Here is a 17,914-nt window from a genome sequence, read left to right as displayed (position 1 = left end):
TGCGCTTTCGCGGCTGCATCGCCCAAACGCGACGCCGCAGCGTGTGTCGTATTTACGCGCCTATAAGCGTCTTCCGCCTTTCCTTGCGAAAGCGAGCTGTACTTGTGTTCCGCTTTTGAGGTGGAAGAGAAAGATGGTGGGCGTCGCAACTATCTCGCGTTTGCGCGCACAACGTAACTCTCTCGCAGCTATTTTTTTTTTTTTTTTTTGCTGTTTATCGAATGAATTCTGCGGTATTACATGCCAAAACCACACGACTATTAGGCATGCCGTAAGTGGGGGACTCCCAATTAATTGTAGTATTTGACGTCCACGCAAATTTTTTATGTACACGGGCACCTTTGTATTTCCTCGCATCGGAATGCGGCCGCCGTGACCAAGAATCGAACCCGCGCACTCAGGTTTTGCAGCGCAACACTTAAAAGCTACCACGGCAATTTCAGTCGTTCATAGAGAGTGTCTGCAGCCATTTTTGTCACAGAAACCTCCAAGCCTTGCACTCAATAATGGTCCAAAAATTTAATAGGGGTACAGCGACACCACTTCGTGATTTCCAGCACTTGCTTTTCCTGACGTCATAGATTTTTTGTAGCGTCCTATAGGCAGTGGCCAAGAATGTGCAAGGGCTACACCTATTATCTTTTTTTAATACATATAATTGGGAAGCATCGTAACTACAATGTCGGTGTATTTCGCAGGTAATCATCGCTTGTTGTGCTGGCACTTCTCTACTGCTCAAGTTATCATGTTCATATTGGTTTCCAATACTCATGTTCCCTATATAACGAAGTAATGACAGAATGCCCGTACGAAAGCAGAACGCGGTCGCTGCATAGGAAGGAAGGAAAACAGGAGCTGAGATGAGAAAGGCAGGGTTGTTAACCAGTACGGCATAACCGGTATGCAGGAGAAAGGGGAGATTGAAAGAAAGAGAGGGGGAGCACACCGTCACAGTCCGCAATATCGGTCTACAGTCGCTCGCGCAGGTCTGTTAGCTTGCACTGATGGACAGGGGCCAGGAGCTGCTGGATACATACGGGTCGCGAATCTAGGGAACCGCCCCGTCTGGTGCCTGCGTGCACTACCAACACAGTTGGGCCTAATAAAAGTTGATTCATTATTGTCCTTAGAAATTTTAACAGTGCCTTCGTTGCTTTAATTCTCGATGTCTTTTCAGGATGACATTCGAGAATATAGTTGCCAGCACCGCCTGTGCAATGTGTGCACATCAACGTGAGATCTCGTTTATTTCGACTGGAAAAGAAAGCTTAATGAAACTATATTCATTAAAACACGTAGCTGGTCTGGTCGTGCACGATTAATTGTCGTAATTACGGCGCAGAAAAACAAGGACGACGCACGCGTCCAACTGATTTATTTCCCGAAGAACAGCTCATTTCTTGCGCACGGTCGTCTGCACTTGCGTACGCGCAGAGCGTAATCGTTTGCAGACACGTGCGGACGATACGCTCAGACAGGCTCTTACGTCACCAGCTCACGATCGAAGCCACGCAACGATTTCGGCCCAGTACAATCGCACTTTGGCGCAGGTATGCACACCGGCCTATACTTAGGTCGAGCAAAATGAGCACGCGTGCTGAAGCTCGGTGACTCGTCGAAAATGGACTTTCGGGCGACGTCACAGTACGGAGAATGTGTTGTAAGCCATGGTTCAGATGGTTCTTACGAGGCTGTCGACGCGCTGCTTTCCTGAAAGGCGACGCAGGCTATACAGACTTTACGTTTTTATCGATGCTTCGGTGTTTCTTTCGAAGGTACAGTGAAACACGTCGCAGTTCGTGCGATCCATCTTCCTCCACCGCGATCCTCCCGCAAACAAGTATAGTATACGTACTTTGTATCAGATCAAGGTATCTGTGACCTTGCTGACTCAGCTTTACTGGAGACATTAGCGTTCTACTCCATACGCTTAATGCACGCTGGGGAAAGCCCCTTGTATGTAGGCGTGCAGAAGACTTTCGTCTTACCCAGAAAAATTCAATAATCATACAGGTCCTTTGTATTATTTTCTTTAGCATCTCTTCAGTTTCACATACAGACGGTTGCAATCATACGCAGTCTCCAAAAGAAATGCTGTCACGCGGTGCGTCATCTACACTAAGCAATTTCAAAAGCATTATACTATAGCTGAAGCCTGATGCGTGTATAGAAGGACGCGATCGCAAATGTGAACTTAGGCGAGGTGCGCTCCTCCCTCAAGGCTGAGTCGTCGTCTGCGGCTATGTCGTGCTGCTGAGCAGAGGTCACTGGTACGATTCGCGGAGGGCGTGTACTGAGGTTTCGTGCATTTAAGAGTTCCAGGTGGCCAAGAATAATTCGTAGCTCTTCGCCATGGCGTCTCTCATATCCCGATTAAGGCACACGATTTAAATGGAATGTACTTCCGCATGAGTACACTGCGCCAATTCGTTGTCACTGTGTCAGAGCCCCGCCACGGTGGTCTAGTGGTTATGGCGCTCGACTGCTGACCCGAAGGTCGCGGGATTGAATCCCGGCCGCGGCGGCTGCATTTTCGATGGAGGCGAAAATGTTTGAGGCCCGTGTACTTAGATTTAGGTGCACGTTAAAGAACCCCAGGTGGTCGAAATTTCCGGAGCCCTACACTACGGCGTCTCTCATAATCATGTCGTGGTTTTGGGACGTTAAACCCCACATATTATTGTATTATTATCCCTGTGTCAGACGCGATGCAAAGGGCGTCATCGCCACTTCTGGTTTCTCAGTTATCTGTCCTGCCCCCTTCGTTTCGTCTCTGTGAGACGAATCAGGTTGGAGACATGTTCTTTTCCTTCCTGCTTAGTGAAACCAGGGTCCTTCAATACTTATGCAAAGACCATGGTGAAACTTTTCTCTTCTTCAGCTGTCGCTCTGAAATACCACTTGTGCCGTTTTATACGACCTCTTTTCTTTAGCTGTTTCTTTCTTTCTTTTTTTTTTGTTGTTGTTGTTGTTGTCATATTGTGTTCCGTTGGCCATGCAGTGGTATGCGGACTTTGTTCTTACTATCAGTGAACGAAAAAAAAAGGGGGGGGGGAAGGGTCACCCGCGGTTTACTTGAAGCGAGAACTGTAGACTTCGCTCGTAACCGGGTGCAACAACAGACCTGACCGAATACCGTATCGTCCATTGTGTTTGCTGCTACCGTCCTTGCCCCTTTCCTCGGATGCCCTCACTTTCCACGTTGGCAAGAAACAATGAACCGACGCTTGTTTCACTGTCCGCTCGTTTTGCTCCGAGTGTTTTTTTCTTTCTTCCCAGCTGTGCTGCATGGTTGCGGTTTTCTTCTGTCCCCTATTTTGTCCTGATAAGCGTCTAACGGTTGCTGCCAGTTCGCAGCACGTTTCGCACGCTCACGTGCTTTCGCGATATCGCGCGACTCCATCGTCGTAGCAGCAGCAAGCACACCCGCTGGGAATAGGCGCGGACCGCAGTCATGCAGGTCGTGCGTGAAAGGGCGACTGCGGCGATTGCGTCTCGTTCGGACGTGTTTGCATATACGACGGCGAACTGACTACTATTATACACTACGTGCGTGGCGGAGAGAGAGGGCAAAAGTGGGGCTAACGAGCTAGCTGATGCCGTATCTCTCTCGTCGGCGCAAACGTGGGTAACGGAGAAAGCTACGCACGAGGCGCTGTCGCGAGAAGTTGTCTCGAGAGACAGCGCGTGTAGCTGCATTACTCGAATGAGACGCGGGACTTCAATGGCAAAGACTCGGAGTGACTGAATGTTTACGTAGACGGCGAGCGAGAATATAAATTAGAGCACCACATTCACGGTCAGAAATTTTCTTTCTCCTGCTCTACATTCACAGTTTCCAATGGTTCGTTCGAGCGATTGTATCTTAAGTGTGATAGAATTGCAAAAGGCGGTCCTTTGTTAAAAGGGGGAATTTGTCGTTTGGTTGCCATCCTCATTCCAGCTTGCGTGTCCTGGCAGAACAGATTTTTCGTATCCCATTCGATGAAAATCTATTTCAACGAGCGCATGAATTCTCCGCGATCATTTTGTAGTCATGGCCATAGTTTGCTGCTACTGTCTAATATGTGTTCAGAGCGTAATACAGCCGATAATTGGAGATTCCTAGTGATTGTTGTCCAGAGAGGAAGGGGTTGGGGGAGCTGACCTGTTAACAAAGCAACAATTTGGGAAGGAAAGGGAAAACAAAGATATAGAAAGCCTATTTAAGCTACACTTGTAGACCATTGGCCTCATTGTGAACAAGGTTTCTGCATGGAAGCCGGAACGTCTTTTCTTTTGAACGTTTAAATATTTTATTTGGTCGGTGTGCTTTCTTACTTTCGTCAAAGATATAGAAAATTTCCTCCCTCAATATTTGCGCTGTGCCTATACGATATTTAGTATGAACCAGCTCCCCCAAACGAAGCTGTTGTTTCTGGCGGCGAGATCACGCCCTGTTCCTCGTTTTTAAACTGACGGCCAAGCGTGATTGCATGCTTTCGTGCCTTGCGAAGCTTCAGCGTGTGCCGGTGTTAGCGAACGCGTTTAACGCTGAAATTTTATCTGGCGCCATTTGGGCCACCGAACAAAGAGCGTGTCGCGCCGGCTCTCTGCGCAGACAGCGACGTGACCGTCGCTGCGCGCATCGACGTTCGGGTTGGCTTCGGCGACCTTTAATTGTGCACAGCCGAGCGTCGTCGAGTTGCGCGTGCCTGTTCGCCGCGTAACATATATATCAACGCGCGCGCTGATATTCGACGCTTCGACATGGCGTGTAACCCCCTTTCCTCACAATGGGACTGGCACGTGGAATGCTGCCAAGAGATCGGGCTTTCGGGCGATTATTGCTGTGTCTAGACGATATGCGGACTTGCCGGAGTCAAATATATAGTTCAGCAAACATCTGAGCATATTCATAGGGTTCTTCGTTAAGGAGGGGGAGGGGGGGGTTGCCCCGTGCGCACGCCTACGCGGAATGCGACTCTGCACGCATTGAATTGAATGTGAATTGAATATTTGTTTTCGTGTGTAGTATATGTACCGTGCTCGTCAAATGAAACCCGAACACCGGCAAGCCTTCGCACGGTATAGTGCGCGCCGTCCAGTTATCACCATTGACAGGCGCGCACATCTGGTTTGACCGCACTGCGCATATGCGCGCCTGTCCATGGTGATAACTGGACGGCGCATGCTATAGACCGTTGCATCGGGCGAGGAGGACCGGACTGGCAACCAGCGCTTTCCTCCTTTCTGGCTTGTGCGTGACGGCGCGGAGTGTGCGGGCTGGTGCTTGGATGAGTGGCGTTTTCGAACAATTGTGGCGTGTTTTAAGTCGACCCGCAGATTTTGTTCTCTTTTATTGCAATGTCAGCCAGCGAAAGGTCAACGGGAAACCATAGGCGTGCGCACAGGGGGGGCAGGGGGGGCGGCCGCCCCCCCTAATCATCTAAGAGGGGGGGCGCAAAATCTGCCCCGTACATTGAGCCTTCTAGTCACCTAAGAGGGGGGGGGGGGGGCGCAAAATCTGCCCCATACATTGACTTAGTAGGGTGGGGGGGCGCTGCGATGAACCTTTGCCCCCCCCTGATGGGGAACCCTGCGCACGCCTATGCGGGAAACCACTGTGCCGTTTTTGGTTGTTCTAACAACTACTGAAAAAAGGAAACTGCTGTCTGAATAAGTATGCGGCGTGCATCACCAAACGCGGAGTGTATGGGTTGCAAGCTTTTCAAGGTAGTACACCGTTTGTGTTACGTTACAGGTTCTAAATAGGCAAGTGCCGCAATACATCCGGAATTCCCAGTGTTCAACGCAGACAAATGTCAATCGGATGTATGGCCAGATTTGCGAACAAACATAAGCGGTCAAGTACGGCCATGTCCGCTAAAGTGCAAAACATCTAAGTACTACTCGAGCAGCCACCTGAGTTGTTTTCGCTTCGTTTTATTATTATATTTTATATGATGTGTTTGGTCTAACAATAAGGCTCAACACGGGGATCGCTGCAGTTGATGTGTACCGGTATTACCATGGACGAGAAATCCCTCCCTTCGCAGCGGGGTAACCGGCGTCATGCATCTGATTATTGCTCCGTACCAGCCTTGTAAAACCCGAACATTCAATGAACACTACATGAAAAGGACGCCGCGAGATCTTTGTTGTGAGGTTACAACTTCCGTAAGACAGCGGAGTGTCGTATACGATGCGCGATATGAAAGCCGAATAGTAAAAAGAAAAGAGAATTCTGCCGCTTCGTGCGTAGAACTACCACCTCAGGGAGACAAATTTTTACGTGGTCAAGAACCACGTCCGACACGTCGCGCAATGATATACAACATAGTTAATTACATTCTAAGCGCGATAATGAATTCCTGTTGTCTGCTGTCTGTCGGCTCTGCCCTTCAAGCCCAATGAGGCTTTGGCAGGCCAATTTTGTATTACATTGTTACTGTGCCAAATGTCAATAAAGTATTATTATTATTATTATTATTATTATTATTATTATTATTATTATTATTATTATTATTATTATTATTATTATTATTATTATTATTATTATTATTACAAAAACCACGTTGTTACGCTTGTCTAGTGCTTCTTGAACTGCCAGTTTCGCTGCTTAGCTTTGCGAACGACAGCAAGAATTTCGCAAGAACAGTACATCTGGTCTTCAAAATTAGCTAGCGCGAAAATCGACAAGGACTGAGAAGGAACACTGATGTACAGGACAGGCGCTACTCGCAACTAAGCTTTATTCAGAAACGTCTTCCTACATATATACACAGCCGAGTGGCGCGCGCAGGCGCAATGCACATGACAGTCGACAATACTGATCGGGATCGGGATACCGAAACATATTCCATCATAACCAAGTATCTAAGAACAGTCTTTCCTTACTGCGCAGAACAACAGAAGTGTCACTGATACATTCACGGTCTTTCTTTTTTAATATGATAAGCCTCCATTAGTTCTCTCGCCAGCGCATTCCCACTTCTGCCCAGAATTCGAATGCTAGACAGCACTGGCTCACAGGCACAGGTCCTACAATGCATAGGCAGATGAAAAGTCAAATTATTTTTAACAGATCGCTCGTGTTCCCGTGCTCGATCGTTGACGCAACGCCCAGTTTGTCCGATATAAACCTTGCCACAAGTGAGTGGGATTTCGTACACGACGCCTACGGCGCATGTGACGTAGGGCCGAACGTGCTTTTTTCCGCACGTCGGTTTTTTAAGTGGTCCGGAAATGCGAAGGCATAGCCCAGCCAGTTTATGCGGCGCTGAAAAAACTATAGGTACATTGTACCTATTTGCCACATTTTTTAGATTGTGTGCCACTTTGTGCACATACGGCACCACTTCCGGCCTTTTTTCTGCACGAGCAGAGCCAGGCCTCTTCTTCCCCTTCAGTTTCTGAAGGAGGACACAGCAGTCAAGTTCGAGCAGGGGAACCCAGCCGCCTGTAGGCGCTCAATCTGGCTATTAAAGCTATCCTGAGCCAAGTGAACATACAGTGAATATTACAGAGCCCAGTGCTCTGTAATATTTTTTTAGCTGCTATTGACCGCGTCTTGAATAACCTATTGGACAGCCAGAAAGTTCTACGAATTTTTAGATATGTAGACGACTTTTTCGTGATTTTAAGCACTAATCCCTTCCAGACGAATACTAGTGCTGTTGATGATATTTTAAACCTGTTTAGACGACATGGAAAGGGTTTAACCTTCACCCATGAACTTCCTAACAATGACACCTTGCAATTTTAGATCTTAATATGCTTTTAAGGGGGCAGCATATTTGCTGGAAGTACTCTCCGCGAGCCCAAAAAGAGCTTTTACCCTTTGATTCTGCTCATAGTAAGGTTGTAAAACGAGCTATTGCCTCACAATGCCTTGAATCGGTGCTGGCAAAGTCCTGCGTTCACTTGGCTCAGGATAGCTTTAATAGCCAGATTGAGCGCCTACAGGCGGCTGGGTTCCCCTGCTCGAACTTGACTGCTGTGTCCGAAACCCTCCTTCAGAAACTGAAGGGGAAGAAGAGGCCTGGCTCTGCTCGTGCAGAAAAAAGGCCGGAAGTGGTGCCGTATGTGCACAAAGTGGCACACAATCTAAAAAATGTGGCAAATAGGTACAATGTACCTATAGTTTTTTCAGCGCCGCATAAACTGGCTGGGCTATGCCCTCGCATTTCCGGACCACTTAAAAAACCGACGTGCGGAAAAAAGCACGTTCGGCCCTACGTCACATGCGCCGTAGGCGTCGTGTACGAAATCCCACTCACTTGTGGCAAGGTTTATATCGGACAAACTGGGCGTTGCGTCAACGATCGAGCACGGGAACACGAGCGATCTGTTTGACTTTTCATCTGCCTATGCATTGTAGGACCTGTGCCTGTGAGCCAGTGCTGTCTAGCATTCGAATTCTGGGCAGAAGTGGGAATGCGCTGGCGAGAGAACTAATGGAGGCTTATCATATTAAAAAGAAAGACCGTGAATGTATCAGTGACACTTCTGTTGTTCTGCGCAGTAAGGAAAGACTGTTCTTAGATACTTGGTTATGATGGAATATGTTTCGGTATCCCGATCCCGATCAGTATTGTCGACTGTCATGTGCATTGCGCCTGCGCGCGCCACTCGGCTGTGTATATATGTAGGAAGACGTTTCTGAATAAAGCTTAGTTGCGAGTAGCGCCTGTCCTGTACATCAGTGTTCCTTCTCAGTCCTTGTCGATTTTCGCGCTACCTAATTTTGAAGATTATGAACCAACTAGCCCAACAACGTATACTCTTAAGTACATCTGGTATACAAAGTTACAAAAAAAAAAAAACAAAAAGAAAAAACAACGCGAATCACCTCCGATGCCGATCAAAGGCTCGAGCCCGGGCGCGCTTCGTGTCTCACCGGCAGAAGAAACTCTCTAACCAACTTCATCTTAGCGCCGCCGAAATCCAGTCAAATATCACGACTCTTAAAAGAAAAAAGAAAAAGAAGCGCGCCGGCATGTCAACATCAGCATCGTTTTTATGTACCAGCATTTCCCTGTAAACAGATCTAACTTCGTCCACACCAGTGGGCAATAAACGAGCGAGTAATAAGCGGTCACTTTAAAGTTGAGAAGCAAGATAGGCAACTGTTTGTGTGCAACAAACAGATGCCGCACCATGAAATCGAGACTGCGTGCTCACGCACAACCGCATGTACGAGTGGTAGTCGCTGCAACAGCATAAGCGACCGTGAATGAAAAAAAAAAAAAAAAAACTAAAAGATTGCAGTCCAAGTAAAAACTTCGTTGTATACCCAAGAGTAGCAGAACTTGCTTGCCCTGCTAAGACGAGTCCGAATATTTGAGGTGGCTTTCCAACAGAAAGTGCCGAAAGTATATGACATCGACCACTTGCGACCTGTTCGCGCCGCCGTATATTAACATCATTGACCCTCAACGGATCAAACCTTTTGAGGACGTCTCACAGACTCCTTTCCTACGTAGACCGCATCTCTTGATACGAATTTCAGCGCGCCGGCACGAAAAAAACCGACTGCAACTGCAGCCGCACGCATACCTTCCATACAAACACGGAGCTTCGCACATGCCAGTGGGTTGCCAGACCAGAGACGGCGCCGCCCGCTAGGCAATATGGCGGCGCCCACGAAAAAAAGGTCTTTTCGGGTTTCATTTGACGAGCACTGTACATGAAGGATGGCGGGGAGTAAAAGCTGCACTAAAGCAGCTTGACTAGCTCCCGCTACCTAAAAGGAAATGGGTCAGAAGTAGTGGCGTACATGAATAAAAAAATCACGATATATTAAAATATGACAATGTGAATAAGTACGACAGCAGTTAAATGATCTAAACGTAAGCAGGATACAATAGTTATATACGAAAAACATCACAAGCTAGAAGAGACTATTTATGTATACGTGCGTTACAAAAATGTAGAAGTAGGTTACATAGATACAAAAGGGTAAATTAAGTGCACAATACATTTTATAAAAAACAATGATATAACATCTATTGATGTCATATTTTCTATGTTCAAATCAATGCTGCTTAAATATTTAACACATTGGGAATTACATTGCGTAGCGATTGGTCTCCATACTTTGTGGGTGATATTGATATTAACGCGAGGTTATGCTTGCGCGTTTCATATACCTGTTCTCCGAATGTTGTAGGTTGGCTAAATCAGATATTATGTATTTTTTTTCTTAAGTTCTTTTTTATTGCCCTACAAACGTTGTAACTGTATAGATTTTGAAGACTTATCTACTGGACGAAATAAACGCTTCGTGTGCTCCAGTTGGCCAAGCATTTTTTGTCGAACCAGGGGCGCCTAGCCTGTATCCTGTTGTGTCTATCTGTCTGTCTGTCTGTCTTGTCATGCCTATGTAACGCTGCCAGTGCGAGAACATCGCCGTATACGCTACACCTGCAGATTCAGGTTGCCCTCTAATCGTAACATGAAACGCCATGAACGAACGTATACACTTCCTCTGCTAGCCCGAAGAGAGGCGCTCGTGGAACTCTGCCAAGGGAATATGCCCGCGGCGTTCAACGTGCGCGCAGGTTCGCCTCGTAGGCGGGAATAGGCCGCGCGGGACATTTCGTATTTGCGCAGTTTTGTGTGTGCACGCGGGAAAAAGTAACGAGGCGAGCGCACGCGACAGTGGAGCTCTCGACGTCGAGCCTGCGCGGCGGTCTCTGTGCCGATGTACGGGCGGCGAAAGCATTTCCTACGTCACGTGGTCACGTGAGCAAACCAGAGAACGCAGCCAGTAGCGCGAGAGAAATCTGTGAGTACTGTCGGATGCACTCATTACTATGCCTGCGCTGTCGTGCTGTCACCTTGACAGAGGACATTGAGACATATATATATATATTTTTTAGCTTCGGATGTCCTGATGCACCTTGCTATAGCTCAGCTATTATGGTGTTGTACCGCTAAACTTGAGTACGTGGGTTCGTTTCCCTGTCACGGCGACCGCATAACGATGGGGGCGCAATGCAAAAACAGCATCATTAGCGAGGCCAGGAGGGCGGGGGGGGGGGGGGGGTCGAAAGTTAAGGGGGTTAGAAACCCCCTCAATATTTTTCAGCTTTGTATGTGTATGTATACACGCACACATAAAAACAGCCACGGCATGAACATATATACGTATTAAAATTGGTTGCCTCCCCTTCTGGAAAAAGAATTATACCTAGCCCCTAAACGTCAATGTGACTAGACTTAGGATGCTTGTTAAATCCCAGGTGGTCGAAAAAGTGCGGTGTTTCCTACTATACAGGGCGTGACATTTATTCATGTCTTTGTTTTGGCACGTGAAAGCTTAAGCATTTCCAAGCCCTAATCGGCTGCGAGTTATAAGATAGGTTGGTATCACGGTTTCTCGGCTGCCTGTGCATGTGGCTTCTCCTAATGGCTCATCTCTGTTTATATCTTCGAGACGAGAATAACATTTAGCACGAATCGGCCCGGTGTTGCAAAGGCCGTAAAATGGCAACTGCGCACAGTAACATACAAGCGAAGGCCAATCTTGAGCACTGATAGCGTATTACACAGGGGTTGCAACATGCTGTGGTCACGGGAAGGTATACGTTACAATAACGCTGCTTCTTCAATCGGGGTTGCTGACTGAGTCCTTTTTTGTTTGAAAAAAAAAAATGTCACGATATGACTATGAGGCATGCCGTAATAGGAAACTGCCGATTAATTGTAAGCACACAAGGTTCTCCATTGTGCACGGGTGTTCTTGAATTTTGTCCTCATTGAAATGCCGCAACCGTAAGCGAGAGAGAGACGGAATACAGGAAAGGCAGGGAGGTTAAACCGTTGGGAACCGAACCCGCGTCCTCAAGCGTAGGGGCGCAACACCTTAGCAGTCAAGTTACCACGGCGGTCCTATTCAACGAGTATAGCGGTTGACATAGGTGTGTAGGCCGTTGTGTGTGTGGCAACGTGCGCCACAAAGGCGGCTTTCTCGGTGTGTACGTAGAACCGGCGGAGAGCGTCCGAAGAAGCCGCGTGAGCATTCTTGCCGCCCTTGGGAGATGCGCACTGCCCTCGGGTTACGTGAATGCGCGCCCGCGTTTGTTTTCCAAGGCCAGCCGCTCTCCCTCGTCGTCGCCGTGTGCACACACACACACACACTTCACCACGCGGCACCCACGGCTGCATGGCAGCGGCATTCTCGTGCCGACGCATCTTCTTTGGGCCGCCTCTGCAGCGATGCTCGCCTCTGCGGCGGTGGTGCGCCCGCTTTTGTCTTTAGTGTGTGTTAGGTGTATGCAGGAAGAGGGCGCGCCTGGCAGCCAGTGTCTGGCCCACGTAGCGAGGCGCCCTCTGAGCGAGTCCTTCAGAGACGTGCGCAGAGCGGCAAAAGTAGCGGAACCTGCGCAGATTTGTCAACTCGTTGACCTCTTTGTATTTTTGAGACGTCATACTGGAGTGTAATGGTCTTTAAAAGGGTTTGAACTTGAGTTTGTTAGTATGGCTTCAGCGCGGGCAAACGAGACGAGAAAGACAGACAGGACTTGGCGCTGTCCTGTCTGTCTTTATTGTCCCGTTTACCCGCGCTGTTTCCTGTTATGAACCCCTGCCAACAAGCTCAAGTTAATACCCTTTTAAAGTACATTTCTTCTACATCGAGCTCTGTTCCCTCTTCTTCAAGCCCTCAGTGTGTTCAGCTCTTCTGGTGTATGCTACGTGCAATATGCTCGGCTGCTTTCGTTCGCCATCTGACACTCCTCAGCGCCAACTCCTGTCTTTCTTGTCCCGTTTGCCCGCACTGCTTCCTGTTATGGAATGTTCTTCAAGTTGTATATTGCATGTGCTGCGTATTTGTTACGTTCGGAAATTTTGGACCCTGTATGGGGTTCTATATGTTGGACACCTCTAAGAGCTAAGTAGGAGCCGGCGCCTTATGTGTGCGCCATCATCTCCTTAAACATGTCAATAAAAAAGAAAAAAAAAAAACCTACTGAAGCACCATCGTCGTAATTAAGCAAAGCCGGTGAGACAAGTCTGATTGTATACGTAGGGCTAACTTCTTCACAAAGAAGCGAACGAGTTTGTGAACCGACCAATAACGACAGTTGTTCCCTTTCATATATATATATAGTGCAAGCGTGCACCAAAATGCAGGAGCTCTGGTGGACGTGGTCAGCCACAAAAATTCCTGTTTTGCGCGACTCTTACGTCGTTGGACAAGCGTAAACAGGCAGACAATGGTAATACAATCGGTCGCTAGAATAAAAATTGTGCTTGCATGCTTCGTTTAAGAAGTACCGCAACATCTTGTTACCTGCGTCGTTCGTGGTGTGTTATGGTATAGGTCTACCGCTGTCAATCAATCAATCAATCAATCAATCAATCAATCAATCAATCAATCAATCAATCAATCAATCAATCAATCAATCAATCAATCAATCAATCAATCAATCAATCAATCAATCAATCAACGTGCGTACTTTTCACGGGAGATGGCTGCGCCCATGAATCAAAATGTCGTCATACTCGTTTGCGCTCCTCAGGATTTTTCACTGGAGTTTTACATTCATCCATTCATCCATACTCGTTCGCCAGCTGATTTGCCTCTGCGAAAATCGTCAACTATAGTTCTGAAGTACGATGCCTCGCCTTTAAATCTGCACGGTTTAAGTCGCTGTTCGCTAGAAAGAAAAAATTGGCACATGCGTTTGGCGACAGCGTGTATCACCCGCGGTCATGAGTGTCTCTCTCAGAAGCGCGTGTTGGCGGAGGCGCAACGCCATAATAATTCTGGTTTCGACCTTGTAAGTTCGTCCCCGATAGTGTTTGCGTGAGTGCGCGTGCTTGGAGATGAACTTTTATTTACACTGATACGTCCCCAAGCGCTTGCGAGTCCTCTTCGTACGTGGCCGAAATAAATATTGGTCCCACTTGGAGCACGCCGACTGTCGCTGCGTATACGGCGGTGCACGCGACGATACGTGTGTACAACCCACTTCATCATTGTATTCGGAGAAAAACCTACATATCTGTCTTTTGCGACCACTTTGCTGACTCGGGAAATTCTGCGTCGGCTGCGTCGGAGGGATTTGTGCGTTTTGGTTTGCGGCTTTAAGCTAGAAGTAACCCACCTATTTGGCACTGATTGACGTTCTCTCATTTGTGATTTAAAATGTGTTCTCTCACCATTTTATTTATTTATACAAGTACTCCACGGGTTCCACGTGGGAACATTGCACGTGGGAACTATTCACGTCGGAACTATGCATGGTAGATGCGGGGTAAGGCGTGCATACACTGACCTGCGTTTTGAAGACAGCTATAGTGCCTTCTTATACAGCGCTCGCAAGTCGCATCTTGTAACGGGGTAAGACGATGTCCAATTGCCGACTAAAATTACGGGACGATGCCGAAGGCTTTTCTGTCTAACAGGACGTCTCGTTAAGCCACGTAACTTCCAACTACCGCGTTTACTTGCATACTACGAACCCTCGTTAGCAGTGGCGTAGCAAAGGGGTGGGGAGGGGGGTGCACAGCGGGCCCGTGCCCCCCCCCCCCCCCCCCCAATTGCTGAAAATTTTGTTTCCCATGGGATACAGAGCACAAAATGACACCCGACCCCACTTATCTGCCAAGACTCAATGTCGGATCAAGGAGGTGCCCCCCCCCCCCCTTTCAGTAAAATTGGCGTAGAGCAAGAGGCGTAGGCAGAAAAAAAATTTCTGCCTATGCCACTGCTCGTTAGCACTAGCTGAAATGATGTTGCCTGTCTGCTGTTATAACAGCAACATTGTACGCGGTGCGTGTAATCGCATAGCTCTCCATTGTATGCCGCCGTATGACAGCCGTGGTCGGCACCGACTCTGCATTAGCAACGAACTTATCACTGTGATCACGCTATCTACCATCCGTGTATGCTTAACCTACCAGAAAAGCGAATTATAAAAGGTGGCTGAAAAGGTGATTATGTTGTGCCTCCATAGCCCAAGCCTCCATTACAGAAGCGGAGGAGATAGCGCTAGCACTGGCAATCATGGAGGGCAGGGAGCGAAAAGCCCCACTGACAATAATCACGGATTCGAAGGCTGCATGTAGGAACTACGAAAGGGGTAGAATATGTACGAAGGCCTTCCAAATTCTAACCAAAGCTCCTAGAGATTTTCCAATTGAATACACCCAAACGATTATCTGGGCGCCAGGGCATGCGGGCGTCACCGGGAACCAGTTTGCGGATGAGGCGGCTCGAGGCTTCACAAATCACCGAGCTTCCTTGCACACTGCAATAGAGGACCCAACGCCCCTAGACCCTAATTTTGCTACAATTCTTCAGTATTACAGGGAGAATAGAAAACTCTATCCAGCACCGCATAAGAACCTCACAGCAATGGAATCTGCGGCGTTACGCAGACTCCAGACAAACACATACACGAACTTACACAGGCTACATGTATTCTACCCCACAGCATACAGAGATATATGTCCGTGGTGCGGGGCCCCACCAACTCTGTTTCACATTACATGGGAGTGTACACTTCACAACGAAGAACACCACAACATGAATAACACAGAGGAAAAATGGGAGGCACTGCTGTCCAGCTCGGCCTTTGATGATCAGCTTTGTCTGATCCAACGGGCAGAGAAGATGGCAAGGGCCAGCGGAGCCCTGGAATAGGGGCCCGACCATTTGCTTTGCTCCGCGTTATACGCAAATAAAGTTTCTCTCTCTCTCTCTCTCTCTCCGAGTAAACGCTAGGAATCTGTCTCGTGTGCCCTAATCAAAGTGCAGGAAACCGCGGCTGTCCTTGCGCCAAGTCGATCGAGGGAGGTAAATATAGTGCTCACGTGAAAATTCCCACAACCCCTAATGGGGCGCTGTCTGCAGTACGAGATCGTAGTGAAGTTATGCTCTGCTGTACGCGACATTTCGCTTACGACTAAAATTAGCTCAATGTCTGTGTGCAGTCGTGACTGACCTTTGCATATGGTTAGAACTAAGCTTGCAGGCTCGGTCGTGACGTGTCCGGTGCTTTAATTGAGCCGCACGACGCACTGTAGTGTCAAGTGAGGCTAGTGTATAATGCTGCCGAACTCACACACGCACACACTCTCTCTCACTCACTCACTCTCTCGTCCCGCACTTTTGAGATAAGCCAGTCTTGGTGTTGCGCAGCCTGAGGGCGTAGTTATCCTTATCGGGCTGTTGAATAATGCGTAGACCTAAATCGCGTTAGGGTGCACTGCTGCATAGTAATGAGCAAGCATATTGAACGCGGATATGGTTATCAGCAGAAGCGTGCAGATATCGTACGCACTATTCACCCTATATTGTCTTTCATTCAGGCGCGATTCGACACTGTAGTGTCGAATCGTTTACACATCCCGAGGATCATGTGAGTCTTGGGAGATTGGAGACAATAATTTCCCTATGCTACTTGTTGTCGAGAATTTTGGACTTTACCATAATAGAGAAACAATTATGGCCTGCAAATAACAAAAAAAATAATGAATTACCCAAACTACTTTTATTTTTATTTTATTTATTAGTACCGTCAAGGTTGGAAGGCACTACAGAGAGGAGTGGTACGTGTGAGAATACATAAGAGATTACCAGTACATTAGAGTAAAAAGACTATACAAATAATAAAGATCTCATTATACAATAATACCTAGTGCGCTGTAACAGCAACGCAACAATACACATGAGAGTAACAAGGAATGTGATTGCGTATGGTACGGTGTTAGCTATAAGTGCTCGAAAACAAACAGGGTCTTGAGCTCATTCCACGGCGCCGATGTTGATACCCCTGAACGTAACACGGTCTGAACTGTTCTCACTCATTCCATCTTTCTCCTAATTATCGGAATATAATTATTGAGAAGTTCATTTTCCACCTTTTTTACACGTGTATGTTATTAAGTGCATGTGATGTCTAATGTCTGCATTGTATACTGACTTTCCATTGTTATAGTATTCATTTGTTGTTTCAATGAAAACTATCCTGCAATGTATAATTAATATCCTGTAATTTTTGTACTGGAGACATATGGTTTGTAATATGTGACGATTATTGAGCGACTCAGTGCATCTGTGTGATGCGGGGGCTAATATATTCGCCTCCTTCACTGTTTGTAACTGTTGCACTGCAAAAAAAAAAAAAAAAGTATGCGCCGTCAGCCTCAGAAGTTTAGGGAACCACGAGACACAATAAAAAAAGAATCGGGGCTGCTACGCGCTAACTAGTGTTGCGAAGAGTGAGGAAACAGCGGAGCTTGTGGCATTACCCTCCTCGTTTCCCACCTCCTAACCCTCACTTCCCTTTCCCATCCCTTGCTATACTATACCGTACAAGGCTATGCTATGCCTAACCCTCTCTCCCCCTCCTTTCCCTCCTCCTCACCCTCACTTCCCTTTCCCACGTCCTTGCTATACTTCACTATACAAGGCTACGCTGTGATTTACTCTCCCCTCCTCCTTTCCCACCCGTCACCGTGACATCCCTTTCCCGCCCCTTTGCTATACTATACACGGCTATGCTATGCTTTACTCTCTCCCCCTCCTTTCCCTCCTCCTCACCCTCACTTCCCTTTCCCACGTCCTTGCTATACTTCACTATACAAGGCTACGCTGTGATTTACTCTCCCCTCCTCCTTTCCCACCCGTCACCGTGACATCCCTTTCCCGCCCCTTTGCTATACTATACATGGCTATGCTATGCTTTACTCTCTCCCCCTCCTTTCCCTCCTCCTCACCTTCACTTCCCTTTCCCACCCCCTTGCTGTACTATACTATACAAGGCTCTGCTAGTGTGCCTGGATAGCCGAGTGGTTACGATGCTCGCCTTCGGATCGCGGGTTCGAATCCTGCCTCGCAAAGAAATATTTTCGACAAAAATTCTCTTTTTCTCTTTCTTTCTCTCTCTTTCTCTGTACTCGTTCTCTCGCCTATCAA

At 47.6% G+C, this 17,914-nt stretch overlaps 1 protein-coding gene across 3 annotated transcripts in view; it reads left to right on the top strand.

Moving 5' to 3' along the window:
• Nucleotides 1-17,914, top strand: part of LOC119404659 (rho family-interacting cell polarization regulator 1) — a 102,094-nt gene that overhangs the window by 32,559 nt on the left and 51,621 nt on the right. The window contains exon 1 of one of the 3 annotated variants that reach the window (XM_049418957.1): nucleotides 10,754-10,771. The exons of the other annotated variants lie outside the window; for them this stretch is intronic. The gene's annotated coding sequence lies outside the window, so the exon portion shown is untranslated. Of the gene's footprint in view, nucleotides 1-10,753; nucleotides 10,772-17,914 lie in introns of those variants that run through there. 3 annotated transcript variants of the gene reach the window in all.

The sequence above is a fragment of the Rhipicephalus sanguineus genome, chromosome 9, assembly GCF_013339695.2.
Source record: "Rhipicephalus sanguineus isolate Rsan-2018 chromosome 9, BIME_Rsan_1.4, whole genome shotgun sequence".
NCBI lineage: Eukaryota > Metazoa > Arthropoda > Arachnida > Ixodida > Ixodidae > Rhipicephalus > Rhipicephalus sanguineus.
Note: the sequence above shows the minus strand (reverse complement) of the source record. Positions and strands in the feature narration are given on the sequence as shown.